Raw genomic sequence first — 25,549 nt, 5'->3', positions numbered from 1 at the left:
TGCTGTACGTTTTGAAAAAGAATAAAATGGTGTTTTCTAAAATCCTTTTAGGTCAGTCTTCTCTCTGATACAGGTTTTCATCTTCTAGTGAAAACCAGGGGTCTGCCCCAGAGGAGGTTTCCAGGCCACCTCAAGCCAGCTCCACTCAGCTCACGTCACTTGGCCAGCCACCCCCAACCCCCGCCTGCCCCCACAGGGCTGTGTTGGCAGAGGCGGAAATGCAAGATGCCCAGCTTGCCCTTGGAGGACTCGTGGTCAAAGGAGGCACCTGCAGGTGAGAGCAGCAAGGGACAAGCACCTGCGGGTCACCGTTACTCATGCCCCAAGCCCCCACCTCTCCTGCCCCGGCTCGCAGAATCCATCTTATCTCAGCACCACAAACTTTCACGGGGATGCTGCTAGGTGCCAGGAGTCTTGGGGTGAAAAAGGCAGAAAGTGTCCCCATGCTCTGCTCTTATCCCCACACTTCTGTTTTGGCTACCCCCATAGGTGCTGGCATCTGGGTGGCCCCGAACCCCTGCTGGGAATAAAGCCCCAAAATGCCATAGAAGAAGGTCAGAAGGCTCTCGAAGCTGCTGTTTGTCCAATGGCATCTTTGTGTCGATTAGGCTAGAGCCTTGCCTGTATGGGCAGGACACAGGTGGCTCATTCAAAAGGGGTGACTAGAGAGAGTTTAGTGGAGAGATTGTTTATTAAGAAAAACCAGCCCGTGATGGTGAAACACCGTAGCAACAGAGGGGAGCCGTTACCACTGTTGGGCCAGAAGGGACGGCCGGAGAAAACAGCCCCAGCAGAGCCGCCTCTCTGGTAAAGGGTACCTAGCAGGAGCGGTGGTCCTTGATAGAAGGGCACAGCCACCAGCCACCAGCAGGGAGGCAGCCGAGGGAATACATAGCCCTGCCCCAATCCCCAATCTCTCTCTCTCTCTCTCTCTCTCTCTCTCTCTCTCTCTGCCAGCAGCCCCCACCCCCACCCCCTCCACCTCCTGCTGGCGCCTCCCTCTGGCTACACGGGATGCCAGCCAGTAGGAAGCCTGGTGGATGCAGGCCCCCAACTTCGGCCTCCCAGGGCACAGCGAAGGAGAAGGGTGGAGAGAAGATCCGGGCACGGAGATGGCCAGCAGAGTGCCCCTTGCTCCAGACATTTGCTGCCATCTGCCGGAATGTCACAAGACACGTTCTAATCTGTGATTACCCTGTAGGCAGTGGTCCTGAAGTTGGCCTGTGTGACCATCGGTGGTCATCCTACTGTCATCAGATCTTCCCCCCAGGTAGCCCATACTCTGGCTCCCCAAACAACCTGAACTGAAGCCCCGGCTCCCCAGAATGCTTCCGTGGCTCGCTCCTCTGCAACATCCTCCCCCTCAGCACTGTACATCCCATCCAGAAAGCCCAGGGAAAATGTTGCCTCCTCCTTGCAGCCTGCCTGATTCCACCAACTAGAAGCCGTGTCCGCTTCCCCAGGGATTGTCACAGAACCGCACTTCTTCCTCAGCGCATTGACACCTGGGGTTTGTTTACCCTGAGCGCTCACCAGCCTGTGCTGTCCCTTAGTGAAAACATCTGGGAGGGCGAAAGCCACGGGCCACAGTGGTTTAGAGTCCAAAAGATGGGACGTGAGTCCTGGCTCCACCCTCCACCGGCCTTTAGTTTTGGATAAATCACCTCACATTTCTGAGCCTCAGTTTCCCCACCCCAGCCATGAGAATAATAATTCCTACCTCAGGGCTGTAGTGAGAATTCAATGAGACCGTGTGCATGGCACTCACTAAATGACAGCCTTCCTTTCCTTCCCCCAGTAGACCGGATGTTCTTCGAGAGCATCTTGTGTCCATCCTGACCCAGCTTGGCTCTCAGAGTGGGCCGGGCGCTCTGGGGGTGGGGTCATATAGTTAGGAACACAATCCTCAGGGAATCTCTGCTCATTACCTATGTGACCTTGGGCAAATTACTTGGCCTCTCTGTGCTCTGTTCATTCATCTTTAAAACAAATAATAGGTAGGGACACCTGGGTGGCTCAGTGGTTGAGTGTCTGCTTTCGGTTCAGGGTGTGATCGTGGAGTCCTGGGATGGAGTCCCACATCGGGCTTCCTGCGTGGAGCCTGCTTCTCCCTCTGCCTGTGTCTCTGCCTCTCCCTGTATGTCTCTCACGAATAAATAAATATAATCTTAAAAAAAAAAAAAGATATAGTCGTGGGGTTCCTGGTTAATATCCATGCAGGGCTTTCTAGGAGCCAGGCACTGTTTTGAGTGTATGATGTACATGAACTCGTCCATCCCCAAAACCACACTAATTGGTAACATTTTTGCTGTTCACCAAATACTTCCAGTTCTGCTTTCAAGCACCTAGTAGGGTGACAAATGCCCCCATCCCTGGGAGTTAGAAGCAGCCCTATGGGTCGCTTTAGCCAATGAAATGTGAGCAGCAGTACTGTCCGTCACTTCCAGGAGGAAGCCTTATGAGACAGTGCACGATCCACTCTCTCACGCGCCGTCAAGAGACCAGCAGTGATCCACACGATGGTTGTTCTCTCGGTCTGGGCCCCAGGGTGACAATGACAATCGCGCAGACTGATCCAGGAGGGACTTGCAATGTCGCTGGGGACACTTCAGGCTGAGAGGTGCTCATTACCACAGCATAACTGAGCCGATCCTGACTACCGCCCGTGTGGTAGTTGTGCCCATCTCATGGCGAGGAAGCCAGTGTCGGGGTCATGGATAAGACTGGCTATTACCGCGGCCTGTGTAAACGAGCACAGAATAAGCCCCTGTGACACGCTAGCTGTGAGAGATACAGACACGGGCGGGCAGCGACACGAACCCGGACACAGCTCACAGCTCCGGGCAGCCGCAGGCCCGCACAGCGGGGAAGGAAGGCCGAGGTCCCCACAAGCACACTTCTGCTGCTCCGCCACAGGCCAGAGCTTGGAAATCAGCGTCCTCAGCAAATGCCAGCTCTTCCCTTGGTTCTTCTTGTCTGTCTGGCCATCGACCTTGACTCATTAGCAATTGCTCCCGGCTGCATGTGAGCTGGCAGCCATAGATTTTCTTTCCTTCTGGGTTAAATTTCTGGCTCTCAGTGGGGGAGTCTCTGTCACCTCTGGCTCCCCTGCATCTGGCAACGGCTGGAAGAGCCGGGAGGCTGAGGAGAGCTGTGACAGCCAGGAAGGGGCAGGCCCCCCCGGGGCACCTCTCCAGGCCTATGTTCTCTGATCACCTGCATCATGTCCCAGTCACCCCTGATTGACAAAGGGTAACATGGTTGAGCATTATAGGTGTACAAGGCTCCCCACTTTGGAATGAAAACATTTTCCTTTTCTTTACACTCAACACTCACCGGCCACTGGGCACTATCCTGGGCTGGTATTGCTACCCCCACCACCTCATAATTTTAATAACAACGACAATAATAATTTTCATATTTTGAGTGTTTATCCTGGGCCGAACCTATGCTAAGTGCTTCATGTGCATTATCCCATTTTATCCTCCCAACAAGTATATGAGATGCTTAGGGGTTATCATCATCATCTTACAGATAAAGAAACTGAGGCACAGAGAGGTTGCAACAGAATTCAAGACACAGCTAGAAAACAGTGGAAACCGGGACTGATTCCACGCCAGGTCCACCTGGCTCCAGATCCTCAGTGCCCTAGAGACGAGAAAGTTGGAATCTCACTTATTCCTCATAACAGCCTTGTAAGATGGGTCTTATCGTCCTATGTTGCAAACAGTTGCTCAGGACCAGAAACATAAAGGGTTTTGTGCAAGGTCACACAGCAGGTAAGAGGACGAGAAGAGTCATTCTCTAGCACATATGTACCAAAGCCTCCTCTGTACAGGAAGGCACCAGCCATCGCCAGTGGAAACAGGCTCACGATGCAGAAGGGCGCCATAGGTCAATAACACAGTTAGTGGGGACATAAGCAAAGTTTGGGGGGAGCACAGAGGAGGGGTAATCAAGGAAGGCTTCCTGGGGGAGATTGTATTTGAGTAAAGATAGAAAAGAAGAAAATCCCACAAGAAAGGTTCAAGGGCTAAGTGCTATTATCCTGGAGACCCAAGCTATGGGGGTGCCATGATAAGATCTCCTTTCAGTCAGGAGACTGTGTGGGGGGAGGAATGTTGGTCACTCTGAGTCCCCACTCAGACCACCGAGAGGACAGCTAGGCTGGGATTGGGAGTCGTGGTGGCCTGCGAGCCCTCCAGGGACACACCCATAGGGCCCTAGACAAATTTTCCCGCCACATCTAATTTCCCCACTGCATCCGAACCTGTCTTCTTGCGATTGTAATTCCAGCTCCATTTATTTTCTTACCCACCTGTCCCCATCTGGAAGGAAATTGAATGAGAGTAAGAAGGGAATAAAATAACAGGAACTTTTTAGTCTGGAGCAGCCACCACACGCTCTCTTGGCCCATCAGACTGGTATTTAAATGGAGGAGGGGTCTGGGGTGGGCAGAGGGCATTGTTAACAACCGCCTCGGCGTGGCAGCAGGAGACAGGAATAATAGACTCAGAGAATGTTTTCCAGATTGTGCTGAAGTGATGAAAAACAGCGGGTCCCAGAATGGAAGCCATGGCGCGGGGAACCTCTCCACGGAGGGCGCAGGCAGCAGCACAAAGTCGGCCTGGCTCCTCGTCTAACAGGACCGAATTAATTCAGGGACCGCGCGAGGCTTGGACTCCCATCTCGATTACAGACAGACCTAGTTTTTGCAGAACTCATTAACTAGCGGGTCTACGGGGACCTGGGCTTCCAGGCCTTGCCGGACAGGCCCCGGAGCCGGCTGCAGAGGAATCGGGGCGCCCGGGGCGTGGGCGGGGCCTGGGCTGCGAGCCGGGCCGAGGAGGCGCCCCCTCTTCCCGGCCGAGGGAGGTCAGCGCGTGGCGGGGGCGGGGGCGGGGGGGGGGGGGTCGCCCCGAGCAGCCGGCTTCCCACCAGCACACCAGGCCGTGACCACTGAGGGACTCCGGAAGGGCAGTGGGACTTGGGATGCACCTGACTTCTGAAGCTCCTGTGAGAGGTCATCCTCCCAGCAACCGTGATGTTTGTCAGCTCGCGGCAGGAGGGCACTGAAACCAAAAACGGAGACGTGTGGACGTGTTCAAATGCTACCTGGTCCTCAAGGTTCAGCCCCAGGGCCCCTCCTGCAAGGAGCCTTCTCAGACAACCCACCCGCAGCCTCCCCTCTCTCCTCTGTTTCTCTCCCCATCCAAGACACTCAGCCCCTCACTCCCTGTGCGGCAGGTACTTCTATCCATTTCAGATTCCCCAGCACAGGCTCCCTCCGTGCTTCCTATTCGTATCCCCAGCTCATAGCATGTTCCAGGTTTCCTTGTGGGATACATGAATGCATAAATGAATGACAAGCGGCTGTAGGCAGAAAAGAAAAAAAAAAAGGTAAAAAGAACACAACATTTCATGTAAACCCTCCCAACAGCTTCCCACTAAGAGATAAATGAAGATAAATCCGGGTGAGCAGCAAGATGCTCACACATTCTAGGCTGGGCTAGGACCACGGAGAGGCAGGCTCCACGTGCGAGTAGCGGAGCAGAGTAGTTAAGCCAGACTCTGGGGCCCGCTGGTTTCGTTTGCTTCCTAACTGTGAACGTCACTGCTCCGTGACTTTGGCTAAGTGATCTATCTCCTACGTGCCTTAGTTGCCGATCTGTAAAATGGGGGTGATAAAACAGTACTGACATTCCTCACAGGATTGTTCTTTGTAAAGTATTTGGAGCAGCGCTTAGCACAGGGCGATGAGCCACTACCCCCACTCTTCCCTGACCTCCTCAAGGGCTGTATTTCTGAGTCTCATCCTCCTTCTCCCATCACACACATCTCCCCTCAGCAACCAAACGGTGCTGAGTCAGTGGGGGCCCCCGGTGGCCAAGACATGGAACTATCTGACCATTGCTGCTTCACCATCTTCTTTAACCCCGTGCAAGAATACTGAATACATCAGGGCATCTGGGTGGTTCAGGTGGTTGAGCCTTTGGCTCAGGTCATGATCTCGGGATCCTGGGATTGAGCCCCATGTTAGGCTCCCTGCTCTGCAGGAAAATCTGCTTCACCCTTTCCCTTTGACCCTATGCCTGCTCATTCTCTCTCTCACTCTCTCTCAAATAAATAAATAAAATGTTTTAAAAAATGAATACTGAATATATTAGGCACCACTTCTCCTCATCTCTCACTGTTAACGACTCAGTTTACACCACCTCACATGCCCTCTCATACATAAACACACTTCCTCTCTAACTTTCATCCAGTTGCCTTTGATTAAACATCTTTCTTTGTCTCCGTTACATTTTGTTCTCCCCATCCTGCCCTATCTTGTTCCTCGTGAAAGCTCCAAGTGTGGTTTGGCTAAGAGGCTTCACAGGAATGCCATGCTGCATGCTGCGCTGTGCACTATGGTAGCCACTAACCACGAGTGGCTATTCACATTTAAGCTTAAATTCATTACAATTAAATAAAATTAAAATTTCAGTTTCTCTCTTACACTACCTGCACTTCAAGTGTTCAAAAGCTACCTGCGGCTAGGTAGGTACCTAGGGGCTAGTGTAGTGGATACAGAACATTTCCATCATTTGCAGAGATTCCTGTGTTTATACAGCACTGCTCTAAATTTCTCCAGGCAAGACAGAAAATTTCAACTACTAAAAGGAACAGACAAAATAAAGCACTAGGTGTTTCCTTTCTGTACAGACATTCAGATACAGATATCTACCTACCTATGTATATGTGTATATAAGTTATATAAGAATATTGTCTCAATCTCTAGCAATCTAATGGAAGAGAGAGAAGGAGACAGAGACAGAGAGAGAAAGAGAAGGTTTGCATGCATTATAACCTTGAATTTATTTAAAAGGATTTGGTATTTGGAAGTCTGTTAGAACTCCATGAAGGTATCTGACAATCATCTATCATCTAATTCTCACCTGCTTTTTCTCAAACATCAATATTCAAGACAAACAACAACCTCTTTGTTACACAGTTCTACGGACTTGGAATTTTGTTTACTCACCAATGATGCAGCTACATTGTTAGCTCAGCGGCCATCCAGCCACTGAAGGGCTGTGTGACTCTGAATACATTCCTTTCTCTCCTGGGCCTCCCGTACAAGGCAGGATTGCAGAGGATTACTGAGGCTCCTTTTAGCTCTAAGATAAGTTTTGCTTCTGGATCTGTTTTCCATCACATGAATGTAGGGAAGCTTGTATTAAATGGCCATTAGGGTCCACAAAAGGTTTATTACATTCGCTTCGTGGCAGGCCCACGAGTAGAACAACCATTTGCTATCTATTTCTATGGGAACCTGCAGTCGGAGGTCCAAACGCTGGCCATGTCTCTGTTGGGGCAGTCAGCTCATAGACACCAGCCCCCACCCAGGAGCCTGGGAGAGCTGATGGTGACAAAGGCTTGGCTTGCCGGGGAGGAGGGGGAATAACCTTCCATCATTCCTTCTTTCAGCAGCATCATAAAATGCTCTTTAAAAATTGCCTGATTAACTCTATAGAGAGAAAAGATGCCATGTAGATGCTGTTAGACAAAGACAACCCTTCGTGCATGTACTAAGCCACTCGTGGTGTTACTATCAATCACACTGATAGTGGTAGGAATAGCACCCATCAGCCATGTACTTTAAGACCTTAAAGAGCTGGGCGTGGGAGCCTCTGCATCAGCCCAGGAGAGGGATGCTCTTCCTGTTGGAGAAGCCTATCATTTGCTCTCTACCATTTTCCTGGAAAAGCAGCTAGAAAGGGAACATCCATGGTGTGCGAGGGCCGTGCCCCTACTCCTAGCTGACTGGGCAGACTTGTCATGTAAGCTGACACCAGCAGACTCTCTCCTGGGACTTCAGAGTCAGGGCACAAGACACTGGCCAATTAACCACAGGGATTGGAGTGAGAAGGCCTTGGAGGCTTGAGGGCTAAAGGAACCATTTCAGGGAGGCCTTGATGGGTCATGCGTGAGAAGATGAACAAGCAGAAAAGCCAGTGTGCAGAGCCAACAGAATGTAATAGAAGTCCAAGAGATAGAAAAGAAAAAACCAAAAAAAAAAAAAAAAAAAAAAGAAAAGAAAAGAAAAAACCAGACATTCTGTGGTAGAGCAGGGGAAGGGGTAGGTGGCAAAGTGGAAGATCTAGACACCTGAGGTCTTTCCAGGTCCCCTGAGGTCCATACCTTTTATAACTGGATGCCCTGAGAGTCTCCAGTATCTTCTTAATGCCCTCTTTGTGGGTCTCTGTATCTGGCCTCCAAATGATTCTGACCAGGCTCTTGATGTCTCAAAACAGACATCCGACAAAGTGATAGACTGTGTTTGTCTGGACTGCCTTTTGTCATCCTGCTCCCAGAATTAATTTTTGTAAAAACCATATGATGGCCTGAGGGAACCAAAGGAGGAAACTAGATGTGCAGGGATCCAGCAGTTGGTTATCAAGCATTTCCGGGGCATCTCTGGTGTGCCAGGCCCTGAGTCAAGGACAGAGCAGACATCCTTTCCTCTCCATTTCCAAACCCTGACCAGCTGTCAGGGCTCTGCTCAGTGCCCCCACTTCCTTGAACCCATCCCAGATCTATGCACACACACACACACACACACACACACACACACATACACACACACAGAGCTGGGTTCTCCCTCTCCCAGACTCCCATGGGATAGCGTCTACACCTCTATCTGGCCATGCTGCCTGTATTACAGTTCTACGCATCCCGGGCCCATCCCTTACTAGTATGTGAGGTTCCTGAGAGCAGAAGCTGGCTTCTGCTCACCTAGTTCACCTGCCCAGTGCCCAGAACCAAATATAAACATATTGGTCTTCAATAAGTCTAACCTCTCGTGGGTGCTCATTCAAAACCATGGAATCAAAAACCAGGTCTTCTGAGTCACACCTGGAGGCACAAGTCCTCATTTTATCAAAAAAGGACACCACAGCTGAGAGAAGTAGCTGATAGACAGTGCACCTTGACTTGCTGCCTTTCCCATCCGACTACTCTCACTTTGCCAGAAAGTCATCTCAGGGGCCCTCACTTGTAAGAAACGCCTTCCCCTTCCCGACACACCCTTCTCTTTGCGACGTTATTCCGAGCCATGGTGGCCAAGGGAGCATCCCAAATAAAGCTGTAAGGAAAAGCTCTAGCCAGCTCTGGGTGGCTAGTTTCTATGGAAATTGCCTGAGTAAGGGTTTGGGCCAATTTTAGTGGCTCGACTGATTTGTTCACTGAAGTGATTGATAGGACATAATCACCTACATGGTCAGACCTCTCGTATGGGGAATTCAGGTATATGTCCCTATGCATTTTCTCACATTGGTAAACAGCTATGGCGTGGTTCAGCCTGCCCTCCAGGAGGATGGCTTCTCCGTCAGTCCTTCAAATCTCAGTGGTCTTAATTAAGAACATCACACAGAAAAAAAAAAAATCACACAGAATGATCATTACCAAACAATTAGGAAAAACTTTCTCATAACAGGGGCCAGACCAACTTCTGATACCTAGGGGGCAGGTCACGTATAAACTAAATTCCAACATCACTAAAACACTAATGCTGCTTAAGTTTTAGCTTCTCTTTCTAGATCAGGCATGTTACATATGCTTCATTTCTCTTGCCAATGCTCATTTTTTAGTGTGATTGCTTAGAGCCTGTGTTGAGAAAGATGTTGAGGCCGAGTAAGGGACTGAAGGGTGACTTGGGTCTCACAGGGTAGAAATTGGGACATTGGCCCAGGGGCCAGGATGGGCAAAGGCTCAACCTCCCATCTATCCATGGGAAGATGTGCTCCAAGTATCCTGAGAACGCTTAGCTCCTGATCTGAAGAAAGACCGTGATCCTGGGTGTTGGGGGGCTGTCCGACTAACAACAGCTGGAAAATGTGAAATGAGAGCATTTGGACATGAGGGGCACTCTTTGAGAGCAGTGGTGGCCCAGAGGCCCCAGTTGGCTGTGACTACAGGGAGCCCTGAGGACAGCGGCTGCAGTGCAGTTCTACAAGGTCACAGTGCCCCCCCTCCTGCCAGTGGCCCCCTCTTCGCACCCACGGGGGACAAGCCTGTGCCTGTTTCATCAAGGAACTCAATGTTCATTAAGGCTGCGATTCCCAGCCTGGCAGGTGGTGCCAATGTGGCAGTCCCCTAAGTCCCTCACACGTCTGTCTCTCTGCTCGTCCCAGAGACTCTGGAGGCCCCCAGACCAAAGGAAGCCCCGGGACGTGCCACTGTGGCCCTGTCCTCAGAAGGCTCCTGCAACGGGGAGCTAAATCTTGCCTTGGGCCTGCAGCCCCTCTCTGGTCCTCCTCATCTCCCACCACTCCCTCACCTGCAGGCAGACGTTCAACTCCAGGATTTGAATGAAATAAAAACTGACAGTGTGGAGCCAAGTTCAGGGCTGAGCTACAAAGGATTCACACAATTATCTTTGTCAGAATTCATTTTGTCAACGCCCCTCTCTTCTTCAGGTTGCACGCTACTAATATCTTTCAAAAGTTTGAGGAGACGGAATAAAACGTGGGAAGTACCGGGAACATCTCCACATGAGAACCAAGCAGGCACAGGGCAGGGCAAGGGCAGACTGTGAAAACCTCAAGGAGGGGAGGAGAGAGGAGCCCTGGCACTGCAGAAAGTCCCAGAATCGCAGTGGGAAGGGGCTTCAGAGGCAACTTATCCCACCCCCCAATATCAAGACCACTCCTCACCGCCCTCCCCAGTTCAGTGATGTGGGCCCATTATTGTTGAGCCCACTGTGGAATTCCAGGGGGCGTGGGCAGCCCCTGGAAGCTTCCCTCAGCATCTAGCCCAGAACAGGCCAGGAAAGGGCAGCCCTGGGTCTGAGAGCCATCATAGGTTCTCCCAGCCATTCCCCTCGCATCCTTCACACATGTGTGTATGTGTGTATGCACACACACGCACCCCACCAACAGAGAATCCATATGCTGATCAACCCAGCCTGGAGGGCTTTTGCCCTGGCCTCTGGACCCGGGTGTCCAGGTCCGGGCGTCAGCTATGGAGGGTCACCAGGCTCCAGCCCTAACTCATACAGAGCTGAGCACCTGCTCTCCCCTTACTGCCTCTATACCTGGGCTTCCTCGTCTTAGCTCACTGCAACTCCATCCTTTGAGTGGCCCACACTAACAGCCTCAGAATCATCCCTGCTTCCTCTCTCTCAAACCCCACATCAAATCTGTCAGCAAACCGAATCAGCTCTACTTTCAGAGTCTGCCCAGAATCGGACCCCTGGTCACATGGTCACACTGTCTTGAGCCACCTCCGTCTCCACCTGGAAAAGCACGCTCCCTGCTGTCCCTCTGCTTCTTCACTGACCTACAGCTTCTTCACACAGCAGCCTGAGTGATGCTTAAACAGCATTAGTCTAGTTGCCTTCTTGAAACCCTCCAGGGTCTCCCTGTGTCACTCAGGGTCACAGCAGGGACCACATGTTGGTCTACAAGGCTCGGTTCCCAGGCTCCTCTAAGGAATGGGGGCTCATCCCCCCAGAAGAGGGGGGCTTCCCAGAAGAGGGGGCATGGCCCTGCCCCTGGTAGGACAGGGAGAACTTGGTGAAAGGAAGAGGGAGGGAGGACACCCAGGTGGAGGGGAGGGCAGGACTAAGGGTAGGGGATCGGAGGCCTGGGTGTGCAGGGAGGGGCAGCTCAAAGGGGACAGAGTTTTGGGCAACCGTGGGAAAGATTCCTGGAAGTGTCAGTGTGTCCAGCAGGTGAAGACATTGGAGTTCTACCCCGTGAACAATGGCAGACCCCCAGGAGGTCTCCGGGCAAAGGGCTGATGTGGTCACAAGCGCCCCATTTCACAGGCTGACAGGCAGTCACCCAAAGATGGAGGCGAGGGCCCAGAAAAATCATCAGAAGTCAGCCTGCAGGCCGAATGAAAGGAACACTAATTTGGCTGTCCAGAGAGCTGGGCCCCAGTCCCAGTGTCCCCGCTAGTTACATAGGTGATGCTCACTAATGCCAAACCACATCTCCTCCCGCTTGGCCCAATGGTTCCTGTCTTCGAATCCCAGAATCACAGAGCTGCCACTGACCTCAGAGGTCACCTAGCCCAGGTCTCCAAACTCCAGCCTGGGAAATCAATTTACTGAGCTGAGAGGGTTTTTAAAATGAAATAGAAGAGAAGGGACTAGGTCAGAGCGCACTGCCTATAGTAAAGGTAAAATTGCTTTACGAAACTTTTGTTCTGAGGGGGTATGTGTTGGTGCAAAATAAAAATCCATTTCCGTGGGTCACAGTAATGAATTGTGATAAAGCCCACTCCCTCTGCACTGCGTGAACTGCCTTTACAGCATTCTCAATAAAATGCACAGCCGCTCCTGTTCATCTCTGGGAACAGGACACTGACCCCTCCCAAGGCAAAGCCCTCTTGCATTGTTAACTGCTCTGTGCATCGGAAGCACTTCCTCACCCTGAGCTTAAGTTTGCCTCTTGTCCTCCTGCCCATTGGTCTTCTCCCAGCTCTTTGACCATCCTTCTCCAAATAAACCCAACCCCACTTCAGCAATCAAAGAATTGAAGACAATTTTACAGGCCTCTTGACTGTGTTCTTTCAAGGCATTAAGCTCATCTATTTCTCCTATCTGCCCAGCACCTCTTCTATGGGGAACGAGATACAGGAGCTCATTCTGGGTGACCACCTCTGCCCAACTCACAACCTATGCAGTCTGAATGGCCCTGATCCCAGCCCCTGGCTCCTGAGATAGCCAGTGTGAGCGTCACACATGCCCTTGATCACAGGGACTGGCTCCAGAGTGGGCACATGTTCCAAGCAGAGACAGGGACAATTGAAGACTTTTGCTGAAATGATTAGAAAAGACAGTACAAGCTAAGATGGTGGACTATAAGCCCAGAAGTGCAACAACATCTTTGCCAAAGCCTAGGGAAAATCTATCATTAGAATGAGGTCATGAGGGTGAGCCCTTATCCAATACGGCCGGTGTCCTAGAAGGAAAGGATTTGGACACAGAGACAGATGCGCAAGGAGAAAAAAATGCTGTGAAGACACACAAAGAGAATTCCATGTGAAGATGGAGGGCTGGAGTGACACATCTGCAAGCCAAGGAACTCCAGAGGTGTCTGGCAAACTGCCAGAAGCTCAGAAGAGGCAAAGAAGGATTCCCCTTTGGGTTTCAGGGGGATCGTAGACCTGCCGACGCTGTGACGTCTAGCATCTGGAACTGTGAGACAGTAATTGCTGTTGTTTGCCGCCCAATTTGAGACACCTTTGTTCCAGCTGCCCCAGGACACTAACATAGGCTTATCTAGCGCTTATCAAGTGTAGGCGCTTTACATACACTAACTTAGTTGACATTCACAGCCTTACAAGGTAATACCATTTTTATCCCCCTCAGTTTTTCCCGACTGAGGAAACTGAGGTACAAAGATGTTAAGTAACTTGCCTGAGGATACTTAGCTCCTAAGAGGTGGGCCAGGATTCAAAGGCAGGCAGTGTCTGACCACTAGGCAAAACTGCCCCTCAAGAGAGGCAGTGTCCTGCTGATGCTGTGGAGGCTCTGCAGGCAATGGCTAGAGGCCAATATCTGGAGCCAATAAATACCCAGAGCTCAAGCTCTTTTGATTCGGGCTCTGTAGCTACCCAACCCACCCTGTGGGCATGCCAGCTCTGTAGAGCTTTGTTCTATTGCTTGGTTCCCTGATGCTTTGTCCTCTGACCCTCTTCACCTCGCCCCCAACCCCCATTTCCTGTACACTGCCACAGGGGGGTGTCCTTCTCCATTCCTGACCCTGTAACAAACCAAGCTTCTTAAAAATGACACACAGGCTCTCTGGGTGGTCCTCAAGGACCAAAAGGCAGAGAGGGTCTAGCAAGAGGGCTGAAGACAGTTTGCTGAAAAATTCATTTAGGAAAATCCTCACTCATCAGGGATGCCTGAATGGCTCAGCGGTTGAGCATCTGCCTCCGGCTCAGGGCATGATCCCGGGATCCGGGATCGAGTCCCACATCGGGCACCTTGCAAGGAGCCTGCTTCTCCCTCTGCCTATGTCTCTGCCTCTGTGTGTGTCTCTCATGAATAAATAAATAAAATCTTAAAAAAAAAATCTCACTCATCAGTTAAAGCAGAGAGAAGTAGAAGAAAGAGGAAATAAGGACAAACAACAAGAAGTTCATGTGGGGCTTTAGGGTACTGGGGATGAACAAAGATTTGAAGGTTGACAGAAGAGATGTAAAGGAGGGGGGGGAGGAAGGGGAGAGGGGACGGAAAGAGGGAGGGGAAGAGAGGAAGGAGGGAGAGGCAAGGAGGAGTCAGAGGGAGGGAGAGGAGGAGAGGATTCCTCCTTGGTGTCTCCTTTTCCTCTCTAGTTCCTGTCAACCATCTCTCTCCCAACACGTCACCAATCTGACCCTTTATCTCCTACAAGAAACTTCATGACCCACGAAGTCTTGAAAAAGATAGTTAAAGTGCTCAAAAGGGAAGCAGGCTTCCGATGAGCGATAGAACTTCCCAGTCTGGAGCTGAGCAAACACAAGGTCACACTCTAGAAAACCCAGAGAGCCCAGGAGGAAGCACAGGAACCCATCGGCCCTGGACCCAGCTCTTAGGAGGCAGCCCGCAGCAGGTGCAAGACAGTTTCACACGAAAATAAAAAGCGCTAAAACAAAAAATAGATGATAAACTGATAATGCAGGCTCTCATGCTGTCAAATTGTAACGTGCTGAAGAAGGATGTAGAGAATGTCAGAGGCCTCTGGTGGGAGACCGTTTGGTAAAGCTTGTTGGTCTTACTGTGGATGGCAGACAGGCTGGGTACAGACCAGAGAGAAAGAGGCAGGAAGCTGACTGGGAGACAGAAGAGAGGGACAGGAAGTAGAGAGAGGGGACAGGAGAGACAGGACAGAGGATGAAAGGGGAAGATAAGACATGGAAGGCGGGGGTGGGGGACCGGCAGAGTGACAGGTGCTGCCACTAGTGGGGCAGAGACCAAAGGAAGGGCCCAGTGACTGGCCCTCCAGGTGCCTGGAGAGAGGCCTCGGCCGGCTCCCCTCCCACAGGAGCGGCCGAGGTGCAAGGAGGCCCACCAGGCTGCTAACAACCCACTCTGGCAGTTGATAACCCTCATTAGACAGAACTTCACAAATGGCTTAATTTGAATTTCCAATACTTGATAGATTTCAAACCCAGGACAATTATCTCTGATGTAAAGGATCAATAAATAGTAACCTGGGCTGAGTCCCCCCAGAATGGGGACACTTCCAACAGGGTTGCTAGGATTAAAACGCCTTCAAATGCCAAACAAACACTGACTTATCTCTTTTTAAAGAACTTTCCTGTAAGGCAAAGGTTAGCTCTGTAAGGAAAGGCTGGATGAAAATTAATCTAACTTACTGTGACCTCCTCGGGCTGGGTTTGAATTACATTTCCACATGGCCTGTGAAGATCTTTCATGTCTCTCGCTCCATTAGTTGGTGTACTTAGCAAAGGTCGGGTAATGAGCAGACGTACTTTCTAGTCCAGAACATGATCCTGCTGCACGGCCCCTTCCTGCCTTCCTGGCGTGTCTCTGCTGGAGGTCACCGGGTGGTTATGAGCCATCTCTGTGATGCCTCATCCTGAAGGCTCTGAGAACGAACGATGGACATTCCCATGGTCACCACAGCTCTGGGATGGCAGAGGTCTCGCGTGGTTCCCCATGCTCTGGGGCTGAGAGAATTGAACAGAAGCCCTCAAGTTTCTTATACTCAGAAGGGGAAATTCGTGTGTACCTTTCAGGGAACTGCTTTATTTCATTTTTTTTTTTATTGGTGTTCAATTTACTAACATACAGAATAATACCCAGTGCCCGTCACCCATTTACTCCCACCCCCCGCCCTCCTCCCCTTCTACCACCCCTAGTTCGTTTCCCAGAGTTAGCAGTCTTTACGTTCTGTCTCCCTTTCTGATATTTCCCACACATTTCTTCTCCCTTCCCTTATTTTCCCTTTCACTATTATTTATATTCCCCAAATGAATGAGAACATATAATGTTTGTCCTTCTCCGACTGACTTACTTCACTCAGCATAATACCCTCCAGTTCCATCCACGTTGAAGCAAATGGTCTAAATGTGAGACAAGATTCCATCAAAATCCTAGAGAAGAACACAGGCAACACCCTTTTTGAACTCGGCCATAGTAACTTCTTGCAAGATACATCCACAAAGGCAAAAGAAACAAAAGCAAAAATGAACTATTGGGACTTCATCAAGATAAGAAGCTTTTGCACAGCAAAGGATACAGTCAACAAAACTCAAAGACAACCTACAGAATGGGAGAAGATATTTGCAAATGACATATCAGATAAAGGGCTAGTTTCCAAGATCTATAAAGAACTTATTAAACTCAACACCAAAGAAACAAACAATCCAATCATGAAATGGGCAAAAGACATGAACAGAAATCTCACAGAGGAAGACATAGACATGGCCAACATGCATATGAGAAAATGCTCTGCATCACTTGCCATCAGGGAAATACAAATCAAAACTACAATGAGATACCACCTCACACCAGTGAGAATGGGGAAAATTAACAAGGCAGGAAACAACAAATGTTGGAGAGGATGCGGAGAAAAGGGAACCCTCTTACACTGTTGGTGGGAATGTGAACTGGTGCAACTGCTTTATTTCAAGTGAAACTGCCAAAGTCAAAAGATGGGGGAGGAGGAAGAAGGGAGGAACGAGGGGGAGGAGGAGGAGGAACGGGCAAGGGAAGCCAGTGTGACGGGAGAGCTTCGAATCCCCCAAAACCTGGAGTGTTCTGTCTTTTAGTCTCCTCCCTGGGAATTTCACATTCATGTGGGTCCCTGACCTTCTCTGTTCACTTTGTTCCTTCACTTTCAGAGTGGGATTGGAATTCACTTCTTTCAGAAGATGGCCAAAGAGCCAAAAGGAAGTGTTCCTTGGACAACAATAATACACACTCATATTCCTTCTGTAGGATCTGGACCTCCCTGTTCTGGGAACATATAGAGGGGAAGTGGGTCTGACCTTGCCCCCAAGGAGTTTAAAATTATGGAGTAACAGGGGCACCTGGGTGGCTCAGTCAGTTAGGTGGTTGACTTTGGCTCAGATCAGATCTTGGGGCCCGGGTGGAAAGTGGGTGGGGTCCGTGCTCAGTGGGGAGCCTGCTTGTCCCTCTCCCTGAGCCCCTTCTCTGCTCATGCTATCTCTTTCTCTCTCTCTCAAATAAATAAAATCTAAGAAAAAAATTAAGGCGTACCAGATGTGTACATCATTGTCTGGCACACATGGGCACTAGAGGTGCCTGTCATGGCCTCCACCCATCAGCCTCCTGAGAAAATATGCCCCCAGGTTTACTGGGGCCAGATAAGAATGTTCAACCTGTTTATGAAATGAAATTCAACTTGTTCTCTCTCTTTTTCTCTTTCTCACTCTCCTTCTTTGTCCATCACTTGCTGTACCATAAGGCATCTAGCCACCTGTTGGGCTATGTTTTCTTTCTTTTTCTTTTTTCTTTTTCTTTTTCTTTTTTCTTTTTTTTTTTCTTTTTCTTCTTTTTTTTTTTTTTTTTGGCTATGTTTTCTCTAGCCATTCCCTACTACTATGTTAGAAGTTGTCCATTCTCTTCCCAGTCTTTCAGTGTTGACCCTTTAAATATTTGAGTCCTTGTTTAACTTTATACTTTGCTAACAGCCTAACAGGGGAACTGGTATCTCTATCCTCGTACTCCCTACACTGAAGACTTCTTTGTCTAGAATGGAAGCCTGTTTGCAAAGGCGAAAAAGGCATTGTTGTTCTCCAGCTGACAGGTACATGTAGGGATCAGGAAGGTGTGCTGGGAACTCAGAAGGCTGCAGGTGGAGATAACGGGGGAGTTGCTGGATCCCAGGGCAGGACACCAGAGCCAACCACAGACGGCTGCCCAAGAGTGGGCTGTGGCCAGGGTAGTGCTGGATGGGTGATCTCAAGAACCCAGGCACAGCCTGAGGGCCAGGTGGCCTTGCCAACAAGCCACCCACTCTTTGTGAGAAAGGAACTTTGGGCCACTTGCTCCCCAAACCCTGGCCACCAACAGCCCAGTGATGGAGCAAGGGGGAGTCTTTGCCCAACTCACTGTAGGGCTCCCCTTGAAGAACACCTCCCCACATGCCCTAGAGCCCCAAGCCAATAGTGAGGAGGGGCTACCATGCTCTTCTCTGGAGTGAAAACTAACACACCAGAGCACCTCAGCCTGGGAGGGCATGATTGCAATCCTTGCTACATCCACCCAAAGTTCCCAGCTCTCTCTTTTCCTTCCATTCTTTGCCTTTCCATTTAACAGGGCCAAGAATCATGCCAGTGACAAACTATCCTGGGAGGAAAGAGAAACTGAGATAACACATGAAATCAGAAACAAGTCAGAACCAGAGCCTGCAGCTTTGGCAGGTCCTCAAATCCCAGAAATCCCTTCAGAGGATCTACCCAAGGTTCCCCCCACGTCGCCAGCCTGTCTACTTACATTTATTCTTCTGCAACCAGCTAGACAAATGAATATAGAACATTTTTCATTCCCTACTCAGGGCCCAGAGTGATCTTTTTACAGTGTAAATTGGGTCTTGTCCTTCCCCTACATAAGCCCCTTGATGACTTCCCAGTCCTCCTTACAATAAAATCCAAAGTCCTTACCATGCCTCACAGGGCCCTGTGGTCTGGTTGCTGGCTGCTTCTCCAGCCTGACGCCTGACTCCAGTGCTGTTCCTCCCTTTCCACCCTAGTTCAGCCCGGCCCACAGCCCTCCGCTTCCTGTAACTGCTGGCCTCCTTGCAGGCTGTCACCTGGAACAACCCCTCTCCTCTTGCCCTGGTTTGCTCCTGCTTTGTTTCTTCTCATCTTTCAAATTTCAACTGAGGGCACCTGGCTTGCTCAGTGGTGAAGGGTCTGCCTCTGGCTCAGGGCGTGGTCCCAGGTCTGGGAATCGGGGAGCCTGCTTCTCCTTCTGCCTATGTCTCTGCCTCTCCGTGTGTGTGTGTCTCATGAATAAATAAATAAAATCTTTTTTAAAAAAGGATTCGTTAAAGAATGAATTGACTTCTTAAATAAGCATTTATTGAGCATTCCAAGGTTGTGGTGAAGAACAAATGAGATAACACTATGCAAATATGAATGGTTATCACTGTCAGCATCATCACTATTTCTGCCCGGGATGAACTTGCAGATCTCAGTACGGGCCAACCACCAGCCAGTTTTGCCAGGCTGGTTAGTTCGAGGGCAATCTGGACAACAACAACCATTGAAAAGGTCAAGGTTTCGCCACACTTTGCACAACAAGGATCATTTACAGTCCAATCATTTGGATTAATTTCTTGACTTACATTTGATCTGTTTTTGTCAAGCAAGCAAATATATATTGATATTTGCAAAAAGCTTCATGCATGTGGTGCCCACTAAAATATGGCTGCATTTCCCATAGTAATTGTCTCTAGAAGCTCATTCCCAGCTGCGCTGGCTCATTTAGCTAATCTGCAGTAAGTATAGTATTGATCCAAGCAGCAAGGGAGGAGCACATTAGCCTGGCCCATAGAAGGGTGATTACTTTGGCTGCATGGTCACTTCACAGACTTGGCTGAAGTCTAAAAGCCACACTGAGATGGTCTGGAAATCAGCCCTCTGCCCTGATCTCGCCCCCAACCACCATCACCACATGTATTTGCACAGGCATTTGCATCTGAGCTGGCCACAAGGAGAGTGGCAATATGATGACAACATTTCAAGGAGACCTTATCACTCCCAAGAAAGAGCTCTTACTACTCATTTTTCTATTCATTCATAACTGACAATGTCTTTTAAAAAATTATAATACTCAATGCTTGCCAAGATGCAGTAAAGTTGGTATTCTTACTTGCTGTTACATATGCCCCTAAATCTCCAAAAATAGGGGATTGGTTCACCAAATAGGCTATTTTACATCTTTTCAAAGAATACTCTTCAGTCATGGGAAAGTTTTTGTGATTTATGAGGTGGGGGATGAGGAGGAAGCAGCTTTCAAAATAGTATGGACAATTTGTACACCACCATGTACAAATTGTGTTTAAAACTAAACAAAAGGAGTGTTTAAAACTAAATTTGCATACATACATAGAAAAATTACTGGGTTGATCTAAACATAGCCCATTGGGTGCCCAGGGAAATGTTGTATTGCTCTCTATCCTGTCTATATTTGAAATACTTCACGATTTAAAAAGTGAAAAAAAAAAAAGATTGAACACATATATGCCAAAACATTGATAGCAGATGTAGGATCCCAGGCTTTTTTGTTTCCTTCTGAGAGAGTGTCTATGTTTTTCAAAAATTTTCTTTTCTTTTCTTTTTGTAAGTAGGCTCCAGCATAGAGTCCAACACAGGGCTTGATCAAGAGTTGGCTGCTTAACCAGGTGCCACTATTTTTCCAATTTTCTTAAATACACTTGAATTATTTTAGGATTCAAAAAGAAAAGCAATAAAACTTCCTCTACAAACAAAGCAACTGTCAAACATAGCGCCCAGTTGGTTAGGACTTGTATGTTCAGGGCTGGGAAGGTGTGATGGAGGGGAGAGCAAGCTGGAGAAAGAGAAGAGGCATTCCAAGAAGGAGGGATGCTAGGAGGCAAGGAAACGCCTTATCTGGAAAAGGTGATGAATCCTTTTGTTTGACTGGTTAGAACCTTTGAAAGGTAGACTAGAAGGGTCAGGAGGACCCAGAATCAGATGACTGGGAGTCATAAAAAGGGGGTGGGGAGGGACATGAGGGGAGGGGAGTAGTGTGTAGGAGAGCTCTCTGTGTTAGAATGGTCCTTACAGGCTGGAGCCACACTACAAACATGGCATCCAGGGAGAGGTTGGCCAGGAGGGCCAAGCCCAGGGCAATGGCAGCCGGGCCAACCAGGAGACATTCCCCAATGTCATTGGGGAGACATTCCCAGCACAGGCTCTCTGGGACAGTGACTAAGAGCTCCAGCTGAGGTGCCAGATTGCCTGGTTTGATCCTGGCTTCACCACTCACCAGCTGTGTAACCATAAGCAAGGACATAACCTTTCTTCCCCTCAAGGTTTTTATTTATATGATGGGGATAAGTACGGTATCATAGAGCTGTTGAGAGGATGTTGATAGATGTGAAGCACTTGGCAATAGGGCCGCGTATAGAGTAACTGTGCAGGTTAACCGGCATGATTTCCTCCGACCTGAAGTCCACCCACAGTGCCCTGTGCCACAGTGGGGCATGTTGCCTGTAGGACCACCTGTATCAGCGAGGGGCAGGCACAAGCCAAGGCACAGTGTGGTCTCTGTATCCCCCAGAAAGTTGTCAGAGTTGGGCAGCCCAGGTGGCTCAGCAGTTTAGCGCCACCTTCAGCCCCGGGTGTGATCCTGGAGACCCGGGATTGAGTCCCACATCAGGCTCCGTGCTTCTCCCTCTGCCTGTGTCTCTGCCTCTCTCTCTCTCTCTCTCTCTCTCTCTCTGTCTCTCAGGAATAAATAAAAATATTTTTTTGTAAGTTAAAATGTGACAAAGTTAAGATTAGGAGAGACTAGAAGGGGGATCCCTGGGTGGCGCAGCGGTTTGGCGCCTGCCTTTGGCCCAGGGCGCGATCCTGGAGACCCGGGATGGAATCCCACGTCGGGCTCCCGGTGCATGGAGCCTGCTTCTCCCTCTGCCTGTGTCTGTGCCTCTCTCTCTCTATCTGTGTGTGACTATCATAAATAAATAAAAATTAAAAAAAAAAAAAGGAGAGACTAGAAGGATGTTGTAGAAAGTGTTAGTGACCTAGCTCTCTGGTCCCAGCTTTAGCTTTGGCATTAACTCCCAGATCAAAACTCAGGGTGAAGATCATTGTCCTGGGACAAAATTCCTAGGCCCCTGACTGATATATGCCCCCAGAAACAGCCTCCTCTCTTGGGCCCAGGGCCCATCTGTTCTGACTCCACCTGCAGCTTGGGGCCAGTTTCCCTCATCTAAACCTGTCTTTAACAGCATCTGTCCCAGGGCTGAGGTCCATTGGCTCATAAGGAAATAAAAACTCCAGTTACCCACTGTGCAAACTTGGCACCTACCAGTCCCTAAGGGAAACTGTAAGTGGCTTCTTTAAAAATCAAATTTGGAGGCAGAGCTGCCTTTGGTCTGAGTGGGCAGGAGAGGTTAGTGGGAGGAGCCATGTCCTCAGCATCCCTACCTACCTCCTCTCCTATTTTCAGACCCTCAAAAGTGATGAACAGGCTCATTCCGAGGCAAAGGAAATGCACAATCAATCCACGCCTTTAGGGCTGGGCTACAATTTAAGGAGAGGAGGAGTGAAGATAAATAAAAAGGCCTATTTTCGAGAGAGCCATTTAAGCCCAGAGAGAGGCCATAATAATGTGCGCACTAGCTCTGCTTAAATTCGTCCCTGGCTCTCTCAAAATTGCCCTGAGATAATCAAAAGGAAGTGAAGAGGAACAACACAGACTCCAATTCAGAAGAGGATGTGGTAATTAGCACCCGATGCCTGGACCCTGCTGTCAGGCAGAGCAGTTGGTCACTGTGGGGCCTCCTGCTGTCTTCCATGGCAGAAGACACTTTGGCTCTTCCTATCTCACCCTGAAGTTGGAAAGCACAGAACTGACACATCCATGACTATATTTCTAAAATCATCTCTCAAAGAGATAAATGACTTCCTCCGCCCGGCGTTGTCCGACCTGGGTCTGGGAATAGATAAATTCATTTACTCGGGAGCAAGATCTCCATTTTTCTCCCGGTGCCATTTATAATCCCATCTCTTTCACTGTTTGAGACACTTGGGGTGATGAATGTGCTACACTCGTGGGGCCGGAGGTGAAATGCTCACTGGGAGGACTGAGCAGCCGATCTGAGAGCCAGGCCCATGTGACAAACTTCTCTTGGGGTCAGCTGAGTTCCAGAAGCCACCACACAGACAGGTCCTCTGGAAGGAACAGCACTAGGCTCCAGATAGCAGTTCTGGACTACCTCAGCCTGGACAGGCTGGAGGCTGCCCTGCAGAATAGCGAGGCCCCGTGCATGTCCCCTGCAGCAGAGACAAAGACGGGCTGAGATCAGAAGAAGGCAGGATGGGCAGCCTGGCCCCACCAGACAGTCCAAACTCCTACAAGAAGCCTAGAACTGGGCCTCGAGAAAGGTTCTCTATTGCTGATAATTCCTCCTGGGGATCTTAACAAAGCAAGAATACAAAAGTTACCCTCTTCCGTCTCCTCACTGCCCTTCCAGGCCCGTGGGTTAGGGTCATCCAAACCCCACAAGCCACAGCCAATTCATCCATAGAAAGGAGACCTTAATTCCTATCCTGCAAGGATTCAGAGAGGCCAAACACAAACACCAATAAGATGTACAGGTCATTATTATTCTGTCCTAACCAATCATATTGCAGGCACACACCTGGCCCAGTGTGTCTCAGCCCCACTGCACGAAGGCATCACTGGGGAGCCATGAAATAAATAATAAATAAAACATGAGGCCTGACCCCTAAGCTGGACCAATTATATCCCATCTCTTTCAGTGGAGGCGGCATAGGCATTTCTCAATGTGCAGCAGGAGCTGAGAAGCCGTGGTCCAGTTTGCTCACTCACCCACTCCTTTCCTTAGACCCCAGGGTCAGCTCCTAGTCAGGCTCTAAATGATCACCATGTGCTTGTTGGCTTTGGGGCAGCCCTGCAGCGGCCCTCTCAAGAGAGGCAAAGGAATGCTGACACACTGGTTAAGACACATCAGTAGGGACTCTGGCTTGAAGCACACATGCCGTTGACAGTAAAGCAGGTGTTTATTGAGCCTGTTTGGTGCTGTACTGAGTGCATGGCATGGATTGTGTCTCAGTCCCTGTCAGGACCCTTGAGGTCGCACTATTAGGAAGGCATCTGTACCCATGGGAGTACTGAGGCTTGGGGGGTCCCAGGTGGCAGAAGAGGATTTTGCCTCTGGCCGTGGGACTGGGGCACGTTCCTCACCTCACCTCTCTGTGCACCAGTTCCTGTTTCAGGGGAGGAGGGAGGCCATGAGCCACAGCCCCGTTTTGAAGTTGCTGTGGCTTAGTATAAAGGGTATGTGCCTGGCTGACAGCAGCATGTGCAGTCACACCAGCGCTTTTAGCCATGTCTGGGCCCTGGCTTTCACGCTGATGATGGCAGAATGAGGTGAGCTCACAGAATGGTGACCTGGATGGCAAGGGGCCTGACCCCAGAGGCCAAGATCTCAATGACAGTAGTACAAGGACTCGGCCTGAGATTAAGCTGTAGAGTTGCACATGGGTGTGTACATGTATGTATGCAGCTGAGCCGTCCAAGGTCACTCGCCGGTTACTGATAGAGCTCAGGATCCCAGGATGCTGGGCTCTAAGTACAGTGCTCCTCTTCATAAAACAGGGACACTGCAGGAGCTTTGGCCAAGGGTAGATTCTTCTCAGATAAATAAGCCTCCTGGTCCAATTTGGATCTGGACTCTTGGTCTTAGCTCAGCCTCATGGCTGCAGGTGGATGTAGTGGTGTGGTGCTCAACATCTTTTCCAGTCCCTTCCAGTTGGCCTTACTGTGCTATAGAGCCAAGAAGGCTCAAAGCCACATTTCCTGGATGCCCCTGCAGCGGAGAGTCCAGATGAGATTTAAGTTCAGCTGGTCAGATGCACTTGAATAGCACATGTGGCAGGGGAAGTTGAGGCAGGGACCGCATGTCTGGCTGCTTCTACCCCTTCAGCTCCAGCTGCAGTATTTGCAGCAGCCATCATGTCAAGAAGCTCAGCCCAGGCACCACTGCTTATAGCTATGGATCCAGCACATTCCCCCACTTTCCTGACTCTGGCAGAGGTGGTGCTCCTCTGGCAGGCCAGTTCTGCGGTGTTGTTCTGGAAGTCATTTCTGGAAACCTAGCTGAGGATTTACTCCTCTCACCCTCCAAACAAACAATAAGCACTTAGTTTCCTGTCTCAAATCCCTTTCTTCCTAAACAGCTAAAGTCACTCCTGTTATCTGCAACTGAATGTATACTCCCTCCAACTAACTGGGCCTCAGCAGTGGGACCCACATGAAGAGAGGGAGGCAGTCCTGGACTGAACCACGGACCAGGGATGGTGAGCTCTGCCTCCAGCTTGCCCGGGACACATGAGTGAAACACATGAGTGGGCCTAATTGGAGCCTCAATCTCCCCATCTAGAAAGTGAGGACTGCAGGGCAGCCCAGCCCCATGGGCTTTCAGCAAACCCTGGTCCTTTAGAAGCTTTAGTCTAGCCAAGGAGAGGAGTTATTAATAGGGAAACAGGGGCTATATAGTGTCTCGGTTCTCTTGACAGATGCTTCTGCAGTATAGTGGGGCACAGAGGAGGGACAGTTCGTGGGGTAGGGATGGCGATTGGAGGTCAGGAGAGCATGGGGGGGAGTCAGCCTTGATAGACTGAGGGCAGGGGAGGGAGCAGTTATAGATAGAAGAACCATTTGAGCAGAGGTACAAATGTGTGAAAGAATCTTGGCAGTATGAGGAACAGTACAGTGTAGGGCAAGAGAGGGGACGGCCAGATGGGAAAGAGTCCTCAGGAGGGCAGAGCCAGACCCTCTGGGGCCACGGTGGCACCA

General features: G+C 49.9%; 1 long non-coding RNA gene across 4 annotated transcripts in view; it reads right to left on the bottom strand.

Annotated features, from left to right (window-relative positions):
• Positions 1–1,000: 1,000 nt before the first annotated feature.
• LOC112650306 (uncharacterized) overlaps positions 1,001–25,549 on the bottom strand; it is a 32,112-nt gene continuing 7,563 nt past the window's right edge. The window contains exons 2-6 of one of the 4 annotated variants that reach the window (XR_007414079.1): positions 16,020–16,098; positions 15,358–15,590; positions 5,234–5,373; positions 4,999–5,072; positions 4,340–4,705 (exon numbers count right to left, since the gene is read on the bottom strand). This is a non-coding gene — a long non-coding RNA (uncharacterized LOC112650306). The other 3 variants (XR_007414080.1, XR_003130097.3, XR_003130098.3) reach the window with 3 other exon arrangements.

Source organism: Canis lupus, chromosome 11, assembly GCF_003254725.2.
Source record: "Canis lupus dingo isolate Sandy chromosome 11, ASM325472v2, whole genome shotgun sequence".
In the NCBI taxonomy this organism is placed as follows: domain Eukaryota; kingdom Metazoa; phylum Chordata; class Mammalia; order Carnivora; family Canidae; genus Canis; species Canis lupus.
Note: the sequence above shows the minus strand (reverse complement) of the source record. Positions and strands in the feature narration are given on the sequence as shown.